Consider the following 18,471-nt stretch of genomic DNA (forward strand, 5'->3'; position numbering starts at 1 on the left):
CTGCTGTTTTTCATCAGTATATAATGCATATTATATCGCTGGTTTATAATAATTAATGCATTAATCTGTTCATCACTTTTATGTTGCAGCTGAAAAAAGTGAAGCTCATTAGGCACAGCTGGATAGCTTAACCTGTAATAATACTTCATGAATTATTGATTATTAATTAATTATTAATTTATTTTTGCATTTATAATCTAAATCTGCAAAGTAACTAGTAACTAAATGTTGTCAAAGTAAATCAAATGAGTAAAAAGTACAATGTTTGCTTCCAGAATGTAGTGGAGTAGAAGTAAAAAGTAGCATAGGATATTTTGTCCTTACAGTACCTGAGTAAATGTACTTAGTTACATGATATCACTTTTTTTTAATAACTTAAGTTGTGTGCAATCATTAATCTAACTTTTACATCTATTTTTAAATTTTGCGGTGCCACTTAATCATAAAATAAGCTGTCATTGTAACTAACCACTGTATTAATGTTTTAAGTATTATTATACTACGGCTTCATACTGTTTATCAATTACAAGCCATTATTGATGCCAACTCTGAGTTGCCAAGTTGTGAAAATCTTTCAGGCTGGCATTTATCTTCATGGTAAAATGTTACTGAGTATGTTTACTCAGTAGATTTTACAGTACTTGTACTTTGCATGAATGTAACTATTTTTCTATTTGTATTTACTTTATACCCCTAGGTCACTACATTTCAGAAGGAATTATTGAATTTTTTACTCTGCTGCATTTTCGGTATCTAATAATCTAATATATAATAATATATCTCTCACAGGGGGCTGTTTTTCTGCAGAATGAACAGTTTTATTGAACATTTTGCTGATAATACGTCTCCCCCAAATACTTCCTGCACACTGCAGCCAGCCGAACACTGCAGGAACTCTGCTGCACCAGAGTCTATTTATTAAGGAGGCTATTTGTTAACTTCCACAGCTGGACATTTGATGGATGATTGCAAAACCCTTTACGAGTCAATAACTTATTAACATGTACAATGGCAAATGAGTAACTAATTGTAGGTTTGGATTAGGCTTCGCTGCGACCCTCGACCCTTTAGTAATGACTTTATTAGCACGTGGACGTGATGACTTATTTGTGAATGCTAATGGGTAAATTGATTGTGTTCCTGATGCAGCTGAAAAGAAAACAAATGTACTCCTACAGGAGGAAAAACACCAGCCAGAGAGACTTTCTACAACCAGCAATACTCCCCAAAATGTTCTAATTAATGGCTTAACTGATTTAAAAAGAATTAGTAAATGAATAATTTACCATTGATGAAGCTATAATGCTTCCTTATGAGAATGTGATACCAAATATACATTTTAGATACCACTTTTCAATAAGTCAGCCTTTATATGAAGTTTATAGGTTGTATAATGACTTCATTAATAGTTAATCATTTACTTTAGATATTATGTTGCCATGACTGAGAACAGTTTTGGGTTACCAGGTTGTGAAATTTGATGCTTATTAGAAAATAATAACGTTTTCACCATTTATTAATGACTGTATTGATTTGTTTAGCTGCTGAAGTGATGTTTTTCAGCCCTCTATTCAGGATGTTTTAAAATTTATAACTGCAGAATTGTTGGCGAATTAGAAAATGGCAAAAACATTAATTATAAATGACTTAAAAAGAGAGATTTTTTTTCAAAACGTGGCAACCCAAAAGTTGCTCTCATTAATGTCTCCTAAGTGGTTTTTAAAGCATTTGTAAATGATTTATTAACCATCGATGGAACCCTTACTTTAAACTCTTTATAAAGGGTGCCTCATGTGAAAGTAGGGCTGGATAATGTTTTTGAAAAATGATGATACAATACCAGAACCATTAAAATGATACTTATACTAGCAGAGTACTTCCTTTTTTAGTCATTGTGTGAACTGAAATACATTCAGATTATATAACCATTGTTAAAAAATATAACATACATAGGCTTCTTTTTTGGAGCATAAACATATTTAAAACTTTTAAATTGTGGGGCGACAGGTGGCTCAGTGCATATAGCAGGCGCCCCATAAATGAAGGCAATGTCCTTGCCGCAGGGGCCCAGGTTTGACTCCAGCTCGCGGCCCTTTGCTGCACGTCATCCCCTCTCTCTCTCCCCCTTTCACGCTACCGATCTTCTGTCCTGTCTAATAAAAGCAAAAACGCCAAAAAAAACTTTGTCTTATTTGCAGACAGCTACTCTGTCTGCAAATAAGACAAGGTTTTAATTGTACTTTTTTAAAAAAATATTGTCTTGCCTGGTTTTTCTAAATTATCTTTAGTCAGTGCTATTGTTTGCTCTCAAAATCCCAGCAACATAAAGTAAGCAAAGCATGTGAAGGAAATGAGATACCTTTATTCTCTGTATAGATAACCTATATTTAATTTAAAGGATAAAGGTTGGGCAGCTTTGCATTAAAGGTGTTGAGTACTGATAGAGTAAATACTGATTTTATGTATTTTTCAGATCTGGTATCATCACTTTTTAATAGATAAGGCACAAAAAATCATTTATCTCCCCCATAAAGTTAATCAGTCTAGTTCATTCATTAAGTCTGTAATCTCTACCGATGAAATTTAATGGCATGTTGAAGTGGGAATCAAAATAAAGCTATATGTCAGAGTGTTTAATTTCCATCTGGAAATAAACACGGCTGCTGCACAGGAAGACAAATATGCTTTATGTAAACCTTTTGATGTCTGATCACAGGAAGCAGATTTGCAGAACTAATTTAAGCTTGAAGGTTGCCTCATAGATTATCTTTGATGTTTGATAACCAATAAGTAATCATCGCATGAAATAAGGTTTTATATAAAAAGTGATGAAGAGCTGCATTATAATCTAATTCCATGCAGCAGCTCAGGGAAGTGATCAAGTAGCTCCCTCAGACTATTAAGCACATGGAGGTTATCCAGAGAGAAAAGCGGACTCAATTTCAGCTGAGTAGTCATACCCGCTGCTGTTCCACCTTTATCTTTCTCCACTGGTGAGTCCAAGTCCCGGGAGAGCCTCTCCCTCGCCGGCAGCCATTGCTCCTGCCACTGCTCATTAATTAACCTTTGCTGCAGCCGCCATCAGTCAGAGCAGCCTGATATTCTGGAGAGGAGTAATCATCGATACCGTGTAAGGCTATTGTGCTGGAGAATTAGCCCGCTGATGGGGAGCAACACTGCCATTGTTAAGAGTTTTTAAAACTTCAATATGAATTCGACATGCATGACTCGTGTCCTTCAGATGACAGAGGGATGCTTTCAGACTTTACTGACAAGGTGTAAGCAGCTGGAGGTGCCACTCCCGTATTTAGTCATTTTTGCTTTGGTAAACAACGCCTGTGAGGTCCTCTCATCCCCACTGTTCAAATTTACCTGCTGATGACACTGCAGTGTGTAGGTATCGGGGAAGGCGCACATCCCGGGAATTGCCATTAATAAGAGTCGACTTGCGAGGAAATATGGCGCATTGTCAATTTGCAGCTGGTGGCAAGTCATTTCTGTAGTGAAAATGGGATCTTCCGTGCCAATAAAGAACAGCGGCAACTGCTAATGAAGCCCAGTCTGGTCTTATAGCGCAGGGAAATCAGACCAGATGAGGCATTTTGAATTTCACTCAAGGCAGATTTCTGTGCGGAGGCCCACAGTTGTGTACCAAAAACACTCCTTAAGGCTTTACACAGTCCTCATTGGCAATTTTTTTCCTCAGTTTGACAGAATATATCATCTCTGAATTTCTCAAAATGAGACACTGCTGAGCGGAATGATTAAAGGGGAACTTCAGACATTTCCAGAATTCATACATGTTATTCCTATGGTCTAAGACAGTCCAAATATATTAGTAAAAATGAACAACTCTCTCCTCAATCCAAACACTAGAGTGCTAAAACTTAGAATGGCTATAATTTCTGGAGCTGCTCCATTCTTATCCCAAATCATCAAATATCGCTGCTTGGTTGGTGCAGTTCACATAGCCAAAAGTGACCATGTTTGGACTTTTTGGCTGGAGCTGTGGAGGAGTGAGGGGTGGATCTGACTGAGAAGCCAAATTATTTTTTTTGTACCAGGCTGCAAACATTTCTATTTCTGCTGCAAAGTTCTGCATTTTAATGGGGAGTCTATGAAGTACTAAACTTTCGGTGGTGTTCCCCTTTAAAAGTGTGTTCTCTGAGGATTTCAAGGTTCTTGGTGCATTTCAGTTACAATTCCCTCCATTTGTTTATTTGCAAACATAATTTTACAGTTTACTTTATTCCCAAAAGCTGGGGAGTTTTTCTGCCTCCGTCTGAAAGTCAAATGAAAGTCTGTTGAAATTGAATTCTCCCTGCTTAGCAACACGACATGACGTTCACACTGCAGACTTTGCTCTGAGAAGTTTCTGACTTTTTGACTTTCAAAAGGAGACCCTTCAGTATAAACCAGCTTAACCTGTCTCCCTTGACATTTTGGTTAATCCCCGCTCTTGTTCTGTATATCATAGACAGTTTTGCCGGGCAGACGGGGCTCCCCGACTCCTGGAAATTGAGCCACTGTAGTTTGACTTTGTGCAGCGCTCCTCAGTTTCTCCTATTTCAACCATTGTGGTTTGCTGGCTGTGCAGAAATGAGCAGAATGATGTGTAAGCTGGAAAAATAGATAAAACGAAATGATTTAGCTCTTGTCTGACTAATGTGAGTTTACCAATTCTGTTATGGAAAGGGTTAGCCACTGTTGTAATTTAATGAGCTGTTTCTGCCTATTAAAGCAAAGAGTGGCCATGCTACAGTGTTTGAGGCCTGGTGTTATTCTGAGGTGTGGGACTGGATCCAGCTGGCTCGGCTGGCCGACACACAGACAGGGGAGAGGCCCTTTTCCTGGATGACACACTCAGTAGCCCTTCATTACTGGGACCCAGAAACCATAACCGGCCTGTCAAAGCGCCGCGGCGGCCGCTGCTCTCCTGAACCATGAGTAGGCAGGGCATGTCTGCCGAGGGGATAATTTTCATGTTTTATGTTACACACAATAGGACAGATAGGAGTGATAGAAAAAGGGGATGAACGTATGTCGTACGGTTTTTGTGGGGGCGTCCCATCCGGCCTAATTACATCAAGCATGAGTCATTGATCTCAAATTAGTGGAATTTATGTCTTGAGGAGGAGTAACGGCCCCTATGACATTGGTCACAGTGTGCTTTGGAAATTAGCAACAGATTGCTGTAAAGTCTTTAGAAATTAAATGCAGGATTTTTCTCTCCCTGTCCTCGCTTACATATTCTCATCTCACAGTTCTTTAGAGAGGAAATGAAACAGCTACAATGAAAGAATCGACAGGGGACCAGACGGGGTGAAGGGATTCTTGCACTATGAGTTTCAGAGATAAGACGATCATTATACTTAAAGAGATAAGACAATCACTCTACACGGTTTTTATAATATCCCTTTCCCATAACTGGCCTGGCCATCTATGTAGTCCAAGAACCAAAACTTCAAATTAGTTATTGTTCCCTTGTGGTGACTTTTCCTTTTTTATGCCTCTGCGTCCCTGATAGCTGTGGCCGAACGCATTATGTTTTCAGGGTGTCTGTCCATCCGTCCATCTGTCCATTTGTCTATCCTGTCTGTCCTATTCTCGTGAACTCAAGAATGCATAAAGGGAAGTTTCCTCAGTCTTTACACAAATGTTCACTTTAACTCACCTATAAGCAGGTTAGAATTTGGTAGTCGAAGGCCAAGGTGGCAAGCTACACTTTGAGGGAGCTGTTATGTTGTCTGTCTTTATATACGGTCTATGGTGCGGTATCTTAAAAGCAACATTATGAGACTTTTAATTGATTGTTGAGTCTCATTCCCAAATCATCAAATACCGTGGTTTTGGGTCGGTGCTTTGGCCATCAACCAAATGCATCGTTATTTGACGACCTGGGAATGAGACTCAACAATCAACTTGAAGCTGCTTAAAGTTGCTTTAAAAACACCTTGAGCTAGCAGTCGATTAACGTGTAAATTAAGATTCTATTAAGCGTGTGAACTTTAATGGATTAATCGATAGGTCATGCAATGCTGTCGAAGTATATGCAATATGTTACCGTGAAGGAAAAAACACATTTAGTATTGTTTGAAATAAGCAAGCTCATGTTTTTTCAAATGATGATTGATCAATTAACAGTTGTTCATTTTACCAAAAATTGATTAAGGAAAGTGGTCACTGTGACCTCACAAACGTGTTTTTGGTCATAACTCTAGACTTCTTACTAATTATGACAAAACTGCACACAAGTGTCTAATAGGATGTGACGGTAAGGAGATGACATTTTAGATGTGACACTTTTCTGGCCATTCTTCAGCATCATATCTCAGAACAGAAGGGGACACACTTGGTCAGATGCTGAATTATTGACACCAATCTTGGGTGTCCATCTTGAAACTGTGCTGATTTTATAAATCCTCTGTGCTTCCGGGGGGAAGATGTGTGTGATGCATCCATGTTTTCACAGACATGGATGTGAACTATAAGTGCAACTTAACTGGTGCATGGAGACAGAGAATCGTAAGGGTTGAAATTCTAGGTCCTTTTTTTCTTCTTCTTCAAAAAAGAAATTTCACTTTTAACATTTCCCTGAAATCATACTATTGGCTCCTCTCTGTACAGCTTCCAACAACAGTGTTTTATTTTTAAAAGAGACATCTTGACACTGACAGGCGGCAGGAGACGAGGGACATTCGTCACTCTTCTCTTATCCCCTGCGATTTTTAGCTGCAGAGGAAGCCAGATGGTCAGATTCTCTGCTCATATGGTTGTGTTCCTTTGAGATTGTCGTTCTTGGCCTGCTTGGCAAAAAAAAAAAACTGTGAAGATGCTAAGAAATGATAAGAAGAATTGAACAAGGCCAGGACAGCATGACCGCTACTCCTGGAGGTAATTTGACTCTTTTGCGCATTCTTTGGTATAAAAATACACACTAAGAAATGCAAGAACACTTTTTAGTTGTCCAAGGTAGAAAAGAAAAGAGAAAACATCAAAAAAGGTGTCACTGCCTTGTAAAAGGTGGTAGTACAAGGTGCCATCTTTTCTGGTACAGAGTGATGATGATTTGTAGGTTATACCAACTGTTAAATTGTCCTTGATAGAATGGCCAGACGTGTACAGGACAAACTGCAGAAAGAGCCACAAGGTTTGGCCTTGTCTGTTTTAGTGTCTTGTAGCAGGAGACAGAACAGTTTATTCGCCAGCAAGGCTAGATTAACCTGCTTTTAGGCCCGGGGGCAAAAAATTAGCTGCTGGGCCCCCATCACTGCCAGAATCCTAAAGTATATTAACTGGGTAATCTGATATGACACTAATTATCAAAAATGTATGCACAAAATCAGTACAACCCTGAATTAGAGTAAGACACAAGCTCTTCCTAGCCCTTTGAAACCCGAGCAAAGCGACTTGATTTCTTTTTTTAAATATGGGATGAAGGCAATGAACAATAAAAGAAGAAATTGCCCCAAAATTACAAAGACATAAGTAAAAAAGGACAAGAAATTACTTGAAAAATGTTTTAAAATAAATAAATGAATAAAAAGTTTAGAAAAGACAAACAAGACTTTGAAAAAGTGCTGAAAATGTAATAATTCTCTAACATAATTGTAATTATTATTTTTTTAAAGTTTAACCTTTGTGTGTGAGGATGCAGCACATTATGATATATAGAGCACTTTAATGTGTTAATAATTTTGTCTTGTGGTATTGTTGGTGTTATTATGGTTGTCTGTTTACTTGTCGATTGCTGTAAGGCGCACAATGAATTTCCAAAAGGACAAAGATCTATGTATCGATCTATCAATCTATCGATCTGACAACAGCCTGTCTCCAACCGTCACTGAAGTTTCTGTCTTTGTCTTCCTATCACAGGTCACCTCTTGCAAGATTTGAGGACTTCTTCTTGAGCCAAACTTGGGTTCCACAAAATAACACACAGACCGAATCGGCGAAAGGTAAGGAAAAACATTTCATTACTCTGTAGGATTCCTTTCATTAATGTTGTCAGACACTTAAGATAATAATCTGAGCCTGACAGTGGCAAAAACAAACATCTTTAGTGGATGTAAACTGAAGGTGCCAGATGCTTAGAGTAGTCACTTTGTAAAAAAAGAAAGAGTTATCTCTATCAGTCACTTATACAGAAAACAGGGTCAAGGTTGAAAATATCAAAGGCAAGATAAAATGGTAAAGCAAGACCCACCTGATGGCATTTATGTGCTTTGGGAGTGCATATTATCAAACTAAATTATTATCAATCATCAGACAGTGAGCCTGGAAATCTGGATCTCTGATCACTACTTTTTGTCTTTTTTTGCTTACTGGGAAGTCACAAACACAAACAAACACAGAACATGAAGCGAACTTTAGAGGCGGTGTGATTGCAAAGTCTATGGAAAAAACATGATTTTATGAGTTGACACGAAAACACAACCATACAAGTTGAGAAATTTGAATTTTTTCTCTTAAAAATACAGAGACTAGAGGAGGAAGAATGACACAAAGAGTTCTGAGTTCAGAGTTTGAGTGTGTTACTGTCTTACAGCTGAGCTTCAGTTGGTGATTTTCTTTTTTTCAGGTCAGTAAACACAAACAGTCCAGTGAGCAAATTCCTGAAGCAGATTTGTTTTGCGTTCTGTCTGAACACACTTTTGCAATTAAACAAAATGCAAAACTCTGAATGTAAATAAAACTTGTAGACAAGAAAACTCCAGATGTTCCCTCTAAATACCCTTAATGACAGCACCTGGAGTTGTCCAACTTTTCCTCAAAGCGTGCAAATTTATATTAGACTAGTTTACAAAAGACTTTTCTGTTCTCCACACCTTTAGCAGGATATATTTAGAGGAAGTCCCCTGGTTCACAGGAGATGTTGTGTTTAAATTTATACAAGCAGTCACAGCAGTTTGTTTGTTTTGAAGAGCTGGGCGGTTAGCACGGGGACTGAATCGCTCAGAGGGAGGCAAGTATACTGCAAACTATGACTGCCTACAAGCCAAAACAGTTGCAGATGTCGGTGCTTTTTCGAGATAAAGCACTCTTTGACTTTAAAATGCAGACAACACTCCTGCGCAGTGACAGCAGAGAAATTAAGTGGGAAGTAAATACCAAAGCGATGTTTGTTTATCTCCAAACACATCAGTGGAAATCAAAGAAAACAGGAACCTAATGGATGTCGCTTCAATGCCAGAATCATTTTTTTAAAGTTTACTAGAAAGGCTAATTCATCTCTTGCTTAATCACTTTCTGCCATGGGTGCCAAAAAGAAGAAAATGGTGCATTAAAAGTTAACGCTCTCATTTAGAGACTGTACAGCTCAAAACATGCCTGAAAATCTCCCGTATGTGTAGAGATTTACTTGTAGCTGCTCTCCTGACTGTTGGGGTCTTAAATCAAGGCTGCAATTTCACTTTAAAAAATGTTATCAAACCGGGACATTCTCCTCTGTCACAGCAAAGTTGGTTTTAATAATTCATTGCTCCTGACAAACCTCCTCTGGACTCTTGAAATCCTGCAGCAGAGATTAGCGTCCTGAGGTTTCCTGTGACTGAGAGGTGACACGGCGGCACACTGGCTCTCGGGGTGTTTACTTATTGTCATTTGTGTCCTTTTGCAAACAGTCTTTGACAGGTTTTGATTTGACTGGAAGGCACAAATGATGGCATTACTTTAATAACCGGCCGTGGACGCAGCGGCTTTGCTCCTGAGCATTGACTATAATAGGAGTAATGTGTGGATGGTGTCCCTCTGGCTGGGCTGCCTCATTAAATGGCTGGAGAAGAGTGACTGGCTGCAGGGGCAATGAATTATTGATGAGAGAGCCTGATTAATTGAAAATATCCTCCACAGCAGGGGAGGGTGTGTTTGCGTGGGTCGGTGTGTGAGCGGTCGGACTAAGTGGCTTCATTTTGCCTATAATCAGTTGAGTTTTTTTTAACTATATTATTATTCTGCACAAGCATGCACTGCCAAACATTTACTATATGTGCAATCACAAATCTGAATGTTGTAAATTGTATTATTCATATAAGCACAGTCCAGGTGGGAGTAATAACCGAAGGCAATCTGCAGAATGTCACTTGCTATTAAACAATAGGAGATATTTGTGTTGCGTCTCCCTCCATGTCCTGCACCTGCGACATGGGACAAGTGATGAAAATAAAAAATGAAGCTGTCAAGAGATGAGCAACAGGACCAAAACGAATTAGCCAAAGTAATCGCTTGCTAACAACACCAATCAGCGTGTTTACAAGCTGTGTTTCAGTTCTGAGGTTTATCTGAAGGTGAGGTTGAGCCTGTACCTCTTCCTTAAATGAGACAGTTTATCCTCACAGAGGCGAAAACTAATGATGCATTCTGGGGCTCCTCGTCAACTCGTAAAGTTTCCAAGTTAATCACCAGGAAGGTTCTTCAAAAGGTCTCAGTACAATCAGTACGAGAAATGTGCTACAAATATATCTATATATATTAGTCAAATCCAGACCTGCCCAGACCCGTTAATATAAGTCACATTACTCAAACTACAATTAAAGTACATGGCTACACAGTCAGCCACTTCAGAATGCTTCATTTTTATTATGAAACTGCACAAATAGAACATGCAACATGAATTTTAATCATTAGTTGTATTCTATTTGGTAGAATCAATCACCAAATATGTCACTACTCATAATGCTGAGTGAGGTCGCTGTGCAGAAAAAGAGCATAGTCCACATTCTCTGGTTTAACCCTTTAACACCTGGATTGACATCAGTTTTCTTGTCAGATGCCTTTTGCTAGCATTATAACGTGACAAAAACAAAACATAAAAAGCAACTTGGCAAGAAATGTCCGAAACTGAAAAAATATTGGTAAAAAGTGACAAGGCAATGATCTGAAAATTAGCTGGGAATGATTATTAGGTATTATCAAAAACTGGGAAGTAATGTTCTTACTATATATTTAAAATTATGTTACAGAAAAATCCCCCATTAGGGGTATTTTTACCCCATTAGGGGTATTTTTCTTCTACCTTTTAATTAATTTCTTGAGCCGTTTCTTGTTAAGTTCAGTGCCCCTTATACATTTTATAAACAGTTTATACATAAACTATACTTTTTAACACAAACTCACCATATTTTGTACCGCTGGCTTTCCTTTTAACATACATAGAGACATCAAGATATCAAGGCAAATAACATGATTAAAAAAGTAGATTTCAGAACTTGAATCCTGCAGTGGTTATTAATTGGTCAGTTCAGTGGGCTTTTTTTTAATCTTTTCTCCAATTTTTGTGAAGTATTAGACTCCTTTACCTCTGCCAGCCTTTAAAAATTCTTAATTAGAAATAATCTTTGAAAAAAAAACCCAACAAAATCTCACTCTTTGGTCAAACTGCTCACAGCTCATGTCAACATTAGAGCTACATCAAATGAAAAGAATGACAAATAAAAGAATTAAGAATAAATAGGCATCAACATGAGGCCACCAGGAGCTGCCAAAACAGCCCCCGTTTCTCTTGTCAGAGATATTCAGAATCTGTGGTCGGCTACTGGAGGAATGAACACCACTTTTCCAAAACATGTTCCCTGATTTGGGGTTTTAATGACGGTGGAGAAGCACAGCGCTGTCCAACATGTCAGTCAAAAATCTCCAAGTTGGAATGAATCTGGTGACAGAGAGGGCCATGGCATATGATTCATCAAATCACTCAGCGATTTGTGGTGCCGTGTGTGGCAGCAGCTGCGTTCAGTGCAACATGTTCACAGGAGAATTAAGTTACAAGTTGACGAGGAACGTGAGAACACTGCGTTACACAACTGAGCACGCAGAGCACAACGAATAAGGGATTGTGAGGACATCCATATGCTTTAGGATTCCTCTGCAATATTCTTGTTTTCACAGTTTTTTACAAAATGTACCAAAACCGACAGCCATGCTCACTGCAATCGGGTATCGGCACAAGTTGTGTGGGAGTTTGTACATGTGTGTTTTGACATAGTTTTGTCATTTGTTCATGTAATTTCAGTTAATTGAGAATGTTCCCTGGATGAATGTTTTCTTCATGAATTCAGCATAGCGCAGGGTAAACAATTTATATACAACTGATTGTTTTGTAACTAAAGTATTCCTTTTATACTTCAGTGTTTGTGTGGACACAGGAGAGACTTTTGTCTATCTTTGTGCCTCACGCTATGAAAACCAGCTTTCTGCCCCGTTGCTACAACTTCTTTTGCTTTTAGACGTGGCCCAACAACACGTTGTATGGACTCAGTTCTTTCAAGCAAACCCTGGCCTTATTCAGCAGAATAATGCAGCATTTCTTGGCTCTGGACTGGCCTTGTCAGCCTTTTGTGACAGAAACAAATGTGGACTTTGGAGGATACAGCCCCTGATTTGGGACACTGCTACAGTACCTCTATTATCAGTCTCCCTCCCATCCTTTGTCAACATGCAAATTCAGTCCATTCTCCTCACTGAACTTCCATTAAGACCCATCAAGACTGCCATCAGGATTCTGTCTGAAGTCATTCCAGGGGAAATTACAAGCCCTCTGCCAATAACAAATGACTTATATATAAACCCACACTGATTTGAAATTCATAAAGGCAGAATACATTACAGTCTAAGTCACTTTTTAAAAACTTTAAAGGACATAAACTCATTTCTACCTCTTGTTTTGAAGTGACATTTTCTGACTCTGATGAACATTGTTGCATACGCAGTGAAAGCTTCCCTATCACCCATACATCAAGGTGTTGCACAGTGTGAGGTAGACCTGGCGTTAAGCAGAGCCCCGAGGCATGTATGCTAGTAAAATATTATGTGATAGATGCACTGCAAACAAACAAAATGTGTCTAAAATTTCAAACTGTGAAAGTAGCAGAGTGAGGAGTTGAAACCGAGCTGTGCAAAGTGATGTTTTGTCTGTGAATGTCGGCGCTCTGTGGCAGCTAGTGCAGCATAATGAGTCCCGGAGCTGAAGCTGCAGTCACACACAGTTTACATTGATGGTAAAGGTTGGAGTCTTAAGCATTCTCCGTTCCCTCTGGAGACAAGACAGATAAACAAGAAAAAAACAAAAAAATAACTATGGAAAGACATTCTGCACTCAGTTTATTGTCATGACCTGAGGGCTGAACCACGAAGACAGTTCAACAGAGCCCAGCTCTCTTTGACTGGGCTGGGTCGACAAACCCTAAAGCGATGGCTGGAGATAACAGCTAGTTATTTCTGTTGGTTATCAACTGTCTCTGCTAACTCGGGCTTTCTGCTTAAGGCTCTCAGCGTGTTCACATAAAATGAGTCAAATGACGCATTCAGCACGTCGTTTCTCACTCAAAAATGATTGATCTCGAGGCGCCTATTTCCGCTATTAAAAAGTATCATCATTAAAAGCTTCACATTTGCTTCATTTAAAGGTGTGACAGGAACACTGGCAGAAAACGTCTCATTTTGTGAATGCACTAGTTAATGTATCCTATTTATTTTATAACTCCATTCCTTCAAACGTGACAGCTGCACGTCCTGCAGCTCTGAAACTTGATGCAGGGGATGTAAACATCATAATCACGAACAATATTTAGGTCTGTCCCATAATGACATGCAAATTGCTTTATCTTTTGGACAACCATTGCATTTTGCTGATTGAATATTGTCTGTGATGAATACCAATGGACTAATTTATCAGCTATAATATACCAGTTATATATAATTTCAGCAAATCATAACCAAGCACATAAACATAATCCAAATTGATAATGCTGTGTTCATATGCAAGTAAACGTCATCCATTTTAAAAAAAAATATATATATATAGTGAACTATTAATGTTAAATGCTACCTCTGAGTTTGTAGCAGCTCTTTGTAGAGTCACTGTGTATAAGAACACCACAAACACATTCAGTATATCACTGAGAGCAGCAACTGTGTGAATAAAATAAAACAATTTCCTCACTCAGATTTTCTGCATCACTGACATCTGTAGGTTCCCCCTACAAAAAAGTTAAGGTATTGTATACTTCATTGTCACACAGAGAGATTTGTTTTGGACTCAGAGCTGCTGAATCATACAACAAGGACACTCGCATACAGTCGCGCATACAAACTCTTGCCTTGATGTGCCTAAATTCATTAATTTAATTAAATAATGAAAGCAATAAAAAATTACAATAAATAATAAAAACATTTCAGGTCTTTAATAAAACCAGTTAAAATCAGGCTAGTTAAAATGATTAAAACCATAACACGATGACATAAAATTAGCCAGTTTCAGACAGTAAAAAATAGTCAAGTTGCAGTATTCTGGTAACTGAGTCAAAATAACTTTTTGCTGTTTGGATTCTGAGGGACGATGGAATAAATACGTTTTTATACCTTTTGAATCTACAGTTTGGCATTGTGAACCGTCAGCCTGAAGGCAATAGCTGAAGCTCGAGATGTGATGCATACAATAAGCACTATTGTAACTCTACAGCTTTGCTCGGTGGCATTAATGTAACGTTATGGCTCAACATGTTGGGTAAAGAACATTCATAGTGTTTTCCCTCAGCTGAGAATCTGTATTACTCATATACTGCAACTGATTATAGAGTGACACTACTCAAAGAAGCTGTGAAAGGCGTTTTTCAGCTGAATTTAAGCTGAAACTTTGGACCTAGCCTGCTTCCGACCAGGTTAAGTTTGCTGCTTAAGTTATGATGATCTAGATTAAAAGAGAGCAACCTTTGTGGGACCAGAAAACTCTAGCTTTAGACTCAACATGTCCTGCTAAGTCACCAATCTTGCTTTGTGGTAAAGCCTTTGGGTGCTGAAGCCATTAGTATGTGTGGGTGAATGCTGCAACATGTTTACTCGCCTCGCAGCCATTTCAGGTCCTTACTGATTAACTCATGGAGCCAGTTGTGTCTGAGGCAAACAGGTATGTGCAATTAATTGATTTTCTAAGTCCCAAAGGAGAAAAATTAAGTAAATAGTCTGAAATATTCTAAAAACAAATCCAACTAAATTGCCCCGTTCCATCAACATATTGTTGTCGAGTCTCTTAACTCATTTAAGAAAACAAACAGTTGAGATCATTCCTCTCTCAGGCCCGTTGGGGCCAGACAATCCAAATAATCCATTATGCCTCAGAGTGAAGTGAAAGCCTCTCCACTCCTTGGGGCATTAACCAACTCCAATACCCATATAATGTAGTTCATTAACCACATGTCCACGTCTGCTGAAATGCCCGACAGTGTTTGATTTCATGTGTTAACTTGAACTTTATGTTCAAAACTTCAGCTGTTTTTCCAACATGCAACCCTTAAAATCACCCCCTCACTTGTGCAGTAAAAATAAAAACAATTGTCATGAAAATTGTAGTAGAAACCATTTCAGGCAATCTTTCCATAACTAGATAAGCTTAGAGGCTTTGTGTAATAAAATCCTGCAAAAGAAGGAAGGCCAGAATCCGTAGATATTTTATTGTTTTTCATAATATCTTTAGTTCCATTTCACAGCTTGTTAAATTTGGGGAGTATTGCACCACCAGAAGGGGATTTATTTTACTTTATTCTAATAAAGAACACAAAGATTCATGATATTTAAGGGTATTTGTGTAAATCAGGTAGATACAGCGTGTACTTTCTTAGAATACATAAGGTATTACCTTTAAAATTAAACAAGGGTCTTGCTGTTACTTTAGGATACATGTCAGTGTGTTAACTCAGATGTTGTACTTTTGGCAATTTCTGAACAGTATTGCTTATCATATTACTCAGTGACTGGAGATGAGTACCTTCAAAAAAAGCTTTGCTCTCCTCCCTTCGCCCTGAATGCCATCTAATGATTCACATGGACCTGAAATTGAATTAATTCTGTAAAAAAATTACCTCCCATTTGTTCTAATGAACCTTGAAAATAGACCAACAGGGAACAAACAAGAACATAGTCATTCAAGTGACCCTAAGATGCTGTATTCAATCAGGCTCTTTTCATTCACTATTCCTACTTATAAATATTACACAAAAGTAATACTCTATTATTCATATATAACGCCCGTAACTGAGAGCCATGAGGCTGTGATCACATGACCTAAGTGCTGCAGGCTGCCCACTGTCATGACAGGAGTGAAGGAGGAAGTCAGGTCATGTAGTATAAAGACCAACTAAGTCTGCGTATAGGGATTGGGGTGATTTTGTCAAACAAACACAGAACTTTGATCCACTGTAATTTCACACAGGACAAGTCAGTTATGTATATAACAGCCTAACCTGACTGGTAAGGGTGCTACACTGTAAGATATCACACAAATTGTTGTATGAAGATATGTTGACTAAATATATGTACGTTAAATGCTTGTATCCCCATGCCGAACATGCTCACGATGACAACACCAACATGTTGATATTTAGCAAGTATTAAGTTCACCATGTTCACCATCTTAGTTTATCATGATAGCACGCTAACATATGCTAATCTAGTGGTTCTTAATCTTTTTCACATGTACAACTCAAAACATTAGGCCATGGACCAACATTTGATAAGATTTCCCTTCGTGGACCTCCATCTGTAAATATGTTGGTTGTTAGAGATGATTAACACTTTGAAACCTGGAGCAACATCACTTTTCTTGTGGTGTTTCTAATGCCTTTCACAATTATATAATCCTGTGAACCTTGGGATGAATACAGTTGGCTTCAAAGCCTGACACTTCCTTGGGGCTTGCAGTCAAAAGATCACAAAGCTGTTAAGATCAATCTTTTGGGCACTTCTGGCAACCCATCCAGTAGTTGACAAGATATTCCACTTAAAAACAAAACTGTCATCCTTGTGGTGGCACTAGAGGAAAAGACAGGGGGCCACCAACGTCATTGGGATTAATCCTCTGGGAATCATGAATGTCTGTGCAAAATATCGTGGCAGTCTGTCTAACAGATGTTGAGATATTTGAGTCTGGGCTGAAGTGGTGGACCAACCGATCGATCAACATTGCTTTCCCTAAAACATTGGTCTATGTGTAGCCCCGAAATCCTGAGAGATGACCTTGTTGTATCTTATGCACAAGTTATAGGATTTTGTTCAAACAAAATATTGCTTTTCAGGACCTGATGGTTACAAAACAGACACAGAACCAAAAAAGCAGGATTTACCATTATTTCCTTTTGATTTATGAACGTTGTCTTGTGTGATTGAACTGCTCAAAGATAAATCCAGAAACATGAAGTCTAGAGAGTTTGATGAGTCTGTGAATAGTCCCGTTGTCCTTTTTTTTGGCATATTCTGCTATCTATTATGTCAAAAAAAGAGCTTGAAGCAGTTAGTAACTATCCACGACATCACATCATTTGTTTTCAGCCCTGCTGTGTCCTCTCTAACTGGCCCTTTCTCATCTAAAGACCACTGACTGTAGATAATAGCTTATTCCTCAAAAAATCAATCAGATTCCCTTTTAACATTGTCGGCCTGTGTATTGGTTTGCTGCTCGTAATGGTGTTTGCTCAAAGAGTGGTCATATTAAATGAAAATCATGCCCTTTGACTGAAAACTCACAGAATTTAATTTACTAACCTTTGAGCATCAAGATAAAGGCCATCCATACGCATTCTTGTCTGACGCTCGATGCATGATCCCTCAAGGACGACATAATGTGAACGGAGTGGAGGAAAACATTTTCCATTTGCAGTGAGGCTGGGATGATGCCATTATTAGAATTCACTTCCTGTTTGAATGAGAGCCAAGTAATTGTAAAATAATAACCCACTATAATAAATTAGAATCATTTCGAGGTCTTGTAACCTAAAGGTGCACAATTCAGAAATTCATTTGAACATTTCCTTCACCGCTCTTCTGATAATACGCCCCTTCACTTGCGGCCAGTGCAGAAAGTGGAAGGACTGAAAATTAGATTTCTTGATTTGATGTCATTTTTCATCAAGGTTTCTCAGCCCGGGCTGATTGCGGTGCCAGCGTTTGGCAGACGTAATGTCAATATCAACCCGGTTAGCTGTGTTTTCTTTGGTTGCCATGCCAATTTGGTATAGACTTTCATCAGGGTTATTGGCAAGGATGCCAGTTTAATATTTGATGGGAGAAAAAGAAAACAGGTCATTTGCTATGTCAAGAAAGTCCTCATTAGCAGAATTCAATATTTTGAGAGTGATGGATGAGAAATGTATTGAATTGCAAATAGCATAGTGTTAGCAATAGTGTTACATATGACAAGCATAGGGCATCACTTTCGAAACAATAACGTAGCAATAACGATCATTTACCATTCCCTGTTGCATTGCAGCCATCGCTGAGTTGCTATTGAAGTGTTGAAGTGTTGAAGCGCTTGTTACAGTAGTTACATTGAAATAGGCTTGTGTGTATCTGGTACTTGTCACAAAGCACCTCGACTGAATATCAATCAAAATTTATAATTGGTCACAAAATATTTAGGCTCATGATCAATGTCTGAGCCAGATTTAACATAACATTTCACCACGCCATTGTATCCCTGTGTGC

The 18,471-nt window shown here is 38.5% G+C and overlaps 1 protein-coding gene across 2 annotated transcripts in view; it reads left to right on the forward strand.

Moving 5' to 3' along the window:
* The window catches only part of cdh19 (cadherin 19, type 2), a 253,887-nt gene that overhangs the window by 118,557 nt on the left and 116,859 nt on the right, over positions 1–18,471 (forward strand). For both annotated transcript variants that reach the window (XM_088072143.1, XM_088072144.1), the window contains exon 4: positions 7,876–7,958. The gene's annotated coding sequence lies outside the window, so the exon portion shown is untranslated. The remainder of the gene's footprint in view (positions 1–7,875; positions 7,959–18,471) is intronic.

Source organism: Plectropomus leopardus, chromosome 21 (genome assembly GCF_026936395.1).
Source record: "Plectropomus leopardus strain MGB_pleo_1.0 chromosome 21, ASM2693639v1, whole genome shotgun sequence".
NCBI lineage: Eukaryota > Metazoa > Chordata > Actinopteri > Perciformes > Serranidae > Plectropomus > Plectropomus leopardus.